The sequence below is a fragment of the Poecilia formosa genome, unplaced genomic scaffold, assembly GCF_000485575.1.
Source record: "Poecilia formosa unplaced genomic scaffold, Poecilia_formosa-5.1.2 Scaffold71, whole genome shotgun sequence".
Lineage (NCBI taxonomy): Eukaryota > Metazoa > Chordata > Actinopteri > Cyprinodontiformes > Poeciliidae > Poecilia > Poecilia formosa.
The window spans coordinates 1,516,455-1,524,625 of NW_006800010.1; the positions used below are offsets into that span (position 1 = coordinate 1,516,455).

The 8,171-nt window shown below is 38.9% G+C and overlaps 2 long non-coding RNA genes across 2 annotated transcripts; one reads left to right on the forward strand and one right to left on the reverse strand.

Annotated features, from left to right (window-relative positions):
* Positions 1–3,056: 3,056 nt before the first annotated feature.
* LOC107836639 (uncharacterized) lies at positions 3,057–3,877 on the reverse strand. Its single transcript, XR_001662585.1, has 2 exons — positions 3,603–3,877; positions 3,057–3,505 (listed from the first exon to the last, which is right to left on the reverse strand). It is a non-coding gene; the product is annotated as an uncharacterized LOC107836639 (long non-coding RNA).
* A 1,725-nt stretch (positions 3,878–5,602) lies between these two features.
* LOC103140453 (uncharacterized) lies at positions 5,603–7,420 on the forward strand. Its single transcript, XR_476506.2, has 2 exons — positions 5,603–5,690; positions 5,805–7,420. It is a non-coding gene; the product is annotated as an uncharacterized LOC103140453 (long non-coding RNA).
* The last annotated feature ends 751 nt before the right edge of the window (positions 7,421–8,171 follow it).

Sequence of the window (8,171 nt, forward strand, 5' to 3'; positions counted from 1 at the left end):
TAGATAGATAGATAGATAGATAGATAGATAGATAGATAGATAGATAGATAGATAGATAGATAGATAGATAGATAGATAGATATGTATAGGTATAGATATACATAGATATCTATATGTAGATATAGATATATCTATATAGAAATATATATATGTGGCAATGATCCAGCGCCACATGCCCTCTCTCCCTCCTCTAAGGAATGGTAATTGGCTGACTTTCAGCCTCTTTTCATTTACAGCCACAGCAAACTGAAAGACTTCATTAAGGCACCTTCTCTCTGCCAACAGCACCACCACCCTACCCCCTCTCACTCATAAGCTCAATCCTTCCTCCAGGGCACTGAGACGGGCCAGGCTGGGCCCCAATCTGATCTATCGGTTTGCCCCTCTCTAGCTCTGTCCTGGCAGACAAACACCGACCCGAGCTGCATTCTGGTGGCTTTAAACCCCCCCCCAAAAAAAAAACAAAAAACAGGAGAGCTCTGAATCTAGATCTACTTTTGACTGTTTTATTTCACACTTCACTTTTACGTCTTAAAAAAAAAAAACTACTGTTTTGAAACAAATACGGAATGGAGTCATTTAGGTCGAACGGTCTCTCTCATCCAGATGGCCCCAGCTGAGGTGAGATCAATCTTTATTGATTGGAGAGGAAGGAGTTGCAATAAAGCAGCAACAAGATAGAAACATCCACCATGCAACGCATAAATGAACAAAAACGTACAAATGTGTAAAAAGGAAACGAAGAAAAAGAAGACGGAAGTTTACATGAATTGGACATTGCTTTTGGGCTTTGAATGATTGGTTTGAACTCCTCTATTTTTGGAGGAGCGCAACATACAACTTCAATGGTTGTAAAAGAAAACTATCAATTTATTGTGTTACACAGGTTTAAATATAACCTCGCACCCCTGCTAATATTTAAGTTGAATGTTCTATAACAAGTTATTGCAAAACTAAACAGCTGAAATTCTTGGACATTTGACCTCTTGATTTCATGCTATATCCAAAGCCAGTTTTGATATATTGCTAGCAATTATGATTCACAATTCCCTCTTGTGGTCACAGAAAGCTTAACAGAACCGCAGAATAACCCTACCACAACCGAGCTCGACACGTGAAAATATTTTTTCTTAGTGGCCAAATAGTCCAATCATTATGTCATTCAATTAAAAACACAAGCTTCTCCAGAAACTATTTGACTTATTCGTGTGGACAGCTGCTCTTAGTTGACCTTAGAGGTGTCTATATTGCAACAGGTGGTTATTCTTTGGCTTGCTTCTTCTCAGTCAGTGGTAATGTTAAACTCCCATTATTGTAATCCCTGACAGTGGTGTTCCATCATCTTTATCTGCTTTCAGGGTCCTGGGTTACACCCGACCAATTTCATTTCCTGTGACAGTGAGGCTTTGACTCCGATGGTTGAACCTTGGACACAGCTGGGTGTTTTGGCAGGACGATGATAATTCCAAATATAATTGTAATAATAATTAATACACAACATATATATTGTTCATTTTTACTAAGTAGCTTTGATTAAGGAATTATTGAAATCTATAAATATTACTTAGCAGCTTTCCCATGTGAAACTACCAGTGTTTCATGACTAAAAAAATATATAAAACTGTTTAAAATAAAGAAAAACAAAGTGACACAAATAAAAGCAAATACATAGGGATATTTAAAAGGTTCTTAATGAAAACAATGTGTAAATAAGAATCTCTTCAGTTGCTGTTTTTATGATAAAATGACTGTGTACACATTTCATAATATAAAAAATTATCAGCAGATCCAATGTTTCTCCTCCACACAAAGTCATTTAAATTGCTCAGAGTTTAACAGATATTAACACAAGTAGTTGTAATATTTGTTCTGTTTTCTCCTAATTATCATATTGTTTTATTGTTGTTTTATTTTTGTGCAGCACTTCGACCAGCTGCTATGTCGTATTTTAAGTGTTTTAGAAATAAAGTGGCATGGTGTGGTGATACATTAAAAAGTGAACAGTTTTTTTTTTTTAGTTTTTTTTTTATCCATAGCTTAACTTTTGTTTTTCTCTCCCTTGTGTCACATCTAGTTGGGTGAGTAAAAACTAAGTATCCTGAACGTGTGTACTAAACTCCGTAGGCATACTTTCATATTTATATAAAACATGTTTTATATAAACATATATAAAAGATGTGGAAAACAACTCAACTCTTACAACTCACACATTATTAAGTGTGCATTCTAAGTCACTTCAAGTAAGTTTTAAAAAGTAAGTTAATTTAAAGAATGCTTTAAATCAGCTTTAGTCATATTTGTGACCTTTTCTTGAAAACCTTCCACTCTACAATTTTTCTTTTAACCCACCGTGCTTTTGAGAACTTCTCAAAATCCATCTAAAAATGTTTTTGCAATAAAGCACAAACTACATATAAGGAAGCTTTGCCTCCAAATAAAGTGAAGAAATTGTCTTTCCTGTTACCACCAGATGACAGTATTTTTCCTCTCAGCCAGTCTGGACAAGACATATGTGGACCCCTAGTGGAGGGACAAGGAACTGAAATGTCTTAAAAAGCTTTCTCAAACCAGCAGTTCTTCAACATTTTTTTTTTTTTTTGATAATGCAAGTGTTCTTTGTCTTTATAAATCATAAAATGAGTGCTCTTCTGTAATCTGAGAAAATAAGCTCTAAAGTGTTAAAATTGCATGTCCGAGTGAAGAAAGCACATTGATAACTTAAAAGATTTATATATAATTTCCTTAAAGTCTGATGGACATACATTTTTGCATTTGAAAAAGATGCATTATTAAGTGGCAGCAGGAATATTATTGTTGGAATATTTAACTGGCGCTGCAGCGAGCAAGCCGAGTTACATGCATGATGGAAAAGGTCAATGAAATAGATTGAGAGTGGAGAAAATCCTTGCACACTCTTATTTCTCCGCCAAAAGGTCTTCGGCAGCATTAATGTGCTGCTCCCTCTGATAGATAATGAAAGATTGTGTGTATGTATAAGTGATGGAGGGAGAGAGGGGAGGAAAGTGAGGAAGGGGGCCGTTTAGGTCTACTGAGTCTTCATTACACCAGAGCAGAGTCCACTCCTGTCCTTTGCCCTCGCTCATTGCCTGTGCCGGCCAGGAATAATGAATTACAGTTGATGCCATGGGAGAGAGGGAGGAGGGTGAATGACTGGACTCCATTTTAGATCAAATTACGTCTCGGATCCCATTCAAATGGCAGTCTCAGGCTACTCTTTGGCTTCTCTGTGTACCTCTGTCTGCAGGGTAAATGATACGTTCACACCTCTTTTCCATTAAAGCATGTTTAGAGGCCATTATTCCCACTTTTCCTGCTTTGCTCCATGGTAAATTATCCAAAAATAAACAAACAAAAAAAAACACTGATACAGCATCAACTTTAAAAGGATAAACAGCCATCGTCGTGATCATCACGGTGGAGTGGAGGATTTATCAATTCAGTCAGCAAGCTCAGCCACCTCCATGTTGCTTTCCTCCTCTTCCTTCTGCAGGACAATAATAAAAATGACAGCGTAAACCTGTAGTGATGCCACATTATGCATGCCATCCAAGCAAATTCTTGCCAGTGTAAATTAAACACACCTAGAGCATCTCACAGCACACAGATCGGACTCTGCGATATCAGCCAGGCCAATGACGTTGAAAATTAATGGGATAAATCAAGATCCATTCCACTATCTGTCTCGAAGTCGACCAATTTTAGGAACTCAACGACAGAAAGGCTAAAAGTAGAACACGGGTCGACAGGCTCAAAATTTACTTGAGAGGAAATCAGAAAGCAAAGAACAAAAGAGAGACAAGTTTTGTTTATTTATTGGAATTTAACGTGCTAGACCAACACAATGTAGAGGACAACTGCAAAAAGAAATTAAAAGGACGCATGATTTTTGATTTTTTCTTCTTTTTTTTTTGGTTTTCAAATATCTTGAGAAGTGTTACATCCATACATTTATGTTAAGTTCCCAACACCTTGTCGAACTGCTTTTCCTGTAACTACAGCTGCTGTTATTTTTTAGGATATCTTTTAGACACTGGAATTGTTGCCCAAATAGCTCAAGCTCAGTCAAACTAGACAGAGAAGCATTTGATAACAACAATATCTGAGCCTTACATATTCGAAATCAAATTTTAGTCAGGACTTTGACTGGACCATTCTAACTCTTGAACATGCTTTGGTCTGGCTACATGTTTATTCTGCAGTCTTTTGCAGCCTCTGGCAGGATTGATTTCTTCCAGTATTTTTGGACTGACTGCAAAAGAAAAGCATCCCCACATTATAATGCTGCCACTACTGTGTTTAGTCATGATGACAGTGTTCTGGATGTTTTAGACCAGGACTAAAGTTTCGTACGTTGGCAGAAAAAAAAAAAAAAGTTTTGGATCCGAGTGCCTGTCTAATGAACCTCCAAGGTCGTAAGGGACCAGCAGTAGATATACTGACATGAACTCAATGACAGGCGGACTCCGTTTGATAAGGTGGATTTTTAGGACAAGCTGTTTTTAGGATTTTATTTGTGGGGAACGAGAATATAGGGGTTGGACATAAATTCACACCACACTACAGATTTCTATTTAAATATTTTCTGTCATTTCCATTCCTTGCATTAGTACCTTATGTTGGTTATCCCAAAATGAGTCCCAGTAAAATACAAATTTAGCATTAGTTATAAGTCAGAACTGAGCACATTCTAAATATTTGTAAATCTTACACAATAAGTCTATATGCTGTCATTTTGAATAATGTAAATCAATGGACACTTAATGACCTAGTTAAAGCTTGCAGCTTCACCCTCAAAGGTCAGTGTTTGCCATGTACTGATTACTCTCTGTGTGTGTGGGCAGACGTGCTTTGCGCCTCTCAGCTGAGAAACGTTCAGAGTTGGCAGGGCTGAAAGTTAGTGCTGCGGTGCTAACGAGCCCGTGCTCCCGATAAGTGACAAATTCACAACATATCCGCGATGTGGGGGGTAAAAACAACTCAGGTGCGGCAGCGTGGGAGGGAAGGGGAGAAAGGAACTTGGGCGCACATGGCACTTTCGGGGGAGTCCGGCACTATTTTGGCGAGTTTGACTGCAAAGGGCGCGGTGCCACACAGGGAGAGGGGTCGGGTAACCGCTCCTGGCTGACCTCCTTTATCTATAATTAAAGCTGGGAGCTGAGCGCAAGGACATAGCTTAAATTGTTTTCTCACCTTTAAAAAAAAAATAATAATAATAATAAAAAATCTAGATAAAGCAATGCTTTTTAAAGTTTACATAAATGTTTTCCAACTTCAGGTACACTTTTAAAACTCACTTACGGGGTCTCATTTTTGTGCTTTTTTTTGCAGGCTCGTGTTTGAGCGATTTTTAGAACAGGAGTCATCAAGCTGCGCGACAAACGTTGACTCTGTTTTGTATTGCGTGCACCCGTCAGGAGAAAGTCGAACAGGCTCTCTGTCAACTTTACGCGAATTTCCAGTTATTGCATTTTTCCTTGTGTAGAGGCTGGTTAAACTCTCAGAGCAAGAAATCTGTGTTTACTCTGCAGCAAGTGCTTTCCACCTGTCCATCTCCCACTTGTTCCTCCCTCCCTGGCATGTCAAAAATCCAAAACATCCCAGATTTGGCCCGCACAAGAGAGTGGAAGATCCACAACTTTTGAGGGATGAACGCAAACTACAGCGCACAGGTGCTGCTGCTTTGATGATTTTTGACATTGCACGCTCTTTTCTTCAAACTTTTTCTTTTTTTATCTCTCTTTTAAATAATTGTCGACAAGTTAACTCTTTTTGTTCCTCTCCAGCTAACTCTGGAACAATCGCATGGCGGCTTGTTTGTTCTGGATAGAATGGGAATGTAAAGCCTGGAAACGTACAGGAATAGCCACTGCGGACAGAGCATTCCTTGGTGTCAGGAGTAAAACCTCCGCACTGTGAGAACTGCAGACCTGTAGTTCAACGGGACAAGCCAGGGGCCTGGCACTAGTTAAGCATCGCAGACATGTAGCTGCTCTTTGAATATGAATATGCATTATACTAATGGAGGGGATAAAATAAAGTGCGTCCATGTACATAAAAACAAACGTTTAATGGCATTATTATCTTATTTTAACATCAAAACATTCATGAAATACTTCTTTGTTGTTTAGAAAGTTGCATGTGGGTTAAAAGACGGGAGATTTTAATGTACATTTGACTTATAAAAATAAAACAAGACAGATCATTATTTGGGGGGAATAAATGCGGGACAATTTATTTACTTATGCAGTAATTCACTGCAAGCAGTCTTTATTTGTGTACAGACTTTATTTACTTACATATTTATACTTTTCATTTAGGTGCAATTTATTCATGAAATCCACTTTGATTCTTATGGGTTCTGTATAATTTCATTCGTGCAAATTTTATTTATGACTCTCTCTCTCTCTCTCTATTTATATATATATATTATCTATATATATATATATAAAGTCACAGTTTTATATACAAACTAGCGGCTGACGCTAGTTTGTAAAACTGTGACTTTAGTTTGTGACACGCTTTCTTTCCAAAACGATGAAGGAGAGGAGTGGAACCCTTCAATAACTTGATCACTCACAAAATAAACACCTACACTTAAAAAAAGCAATTATTGACCTTCAGACGGGGATTGTTGCCCACATTCGTGCAGCATTCAGGACTTCGCTGATGGGAACTCAGCTGCATTCAATTAGCCTTCATCTAATTTAGCTGAGGCCCTAATTGCGCTCAGGGTGGTAGTTGTTTGCGCTAAGCCCCGTTTGAGGCTTCTGTCGAGAGAAGTAGGAGAAGAAGTAAAAGAAGAAGAAGAAGAAGAAAGAACAATCTCAATTCAAATGAGACTTATCTACGCCACAACGATCAGACGGATTAAGACTTATTAAAACCTATAAAGGGCTAAAAGCAGAAGATTCCACAGATACAAAGTCCACAGCGTGGCGACTCCAGAGGATTTCTCTGCAATCACAATGAAATTACGAAAAAAAAAAAATACAAACAAATTATATAGACATCATGTAGCTGCAGTGCAATGTGCGAGGAATAAATAAAAGGGGAAATGATTCGTGTGAAGGCAAATATTTAGTCAAAAAAGGGTCATCATAATTTAGGCAATTTGGAGAACCCATGCAATAAGATTCAATTATTAATTGCTGAATAGAACTCCAAACATCTGGATTGCTTTACGATGTTTAACTTCCCTTTCAGATCTTATTTGTTTTGTCTTATTTTCACATTTTAACAGGTGTAAATCTCAGCTTAAAAATCTTAGTCAGTTACCGACTGACTTTTGTTTCTGTTTCCACTCCTACATCCTGCCTTTTAACCCACTCTTAGCTTCTAATATTTTCTATGTCGGCTGCCATGCTCTTGGGCGACCCAGGATAAGAAAAGAAAAAAAGAAGGAAAATAAAATAAAAAAAAACAGGGGGCAGCCGGCTTCCAGACCTTAAAAAAAGTGAAAAAAGGGAGGGAAAAAAAATCATACAGGATCATCAAATAGAACAGACGTGCTTTCAGGTTTTTGAAAGGACACAGGAAGCTGGAGGATTTGGTGCGACCCCTGCGATGGTGACATAGCCGATATCTTAGGGGACCCCCATTCATCTGGAGGCAAGGATGATGACCGGGAAGAAGGAGGGATGGGTGGATGGGTGGATGGGGGGGAGGACGGGGACGGTGGGGCCGCATCTGCAGAAGGTCCCACCGCCCTCTGATCAGTGAGCTGGCACACATCACGGCGTCCATTCACAAATCCTCCTCCTGCGCGTCACCTTTTGTAGTACTCCATAGTACTGACGTATACGACAATCCTACCAGGAGAGATACGGGGGAGGCGGGGGGGAGGACGGGGTGGGGGTGTGTGTGGAATGAAATAGGTTATAGGAACTCAAGGACAGGGCACATGCGCACAACGCGCGCGATTGATTTATAGGCGTAGGGAGGGGTGATGTGTCTACGTGCGCGCGCGTGCACGAGTCAGGAAGAGGGAGGGGGAGTGGAGCTATATGTGGATGTTGCCATATACATTGACTGCATGCAGGGATACATAAGTTTAAGCTTTGTTGCTTTGTCTTCACAAAATTAGAAAAATAATCTATGAAAAACAGGTAAAATACGTGCGCCCTTTATATATATATATATATATATATATA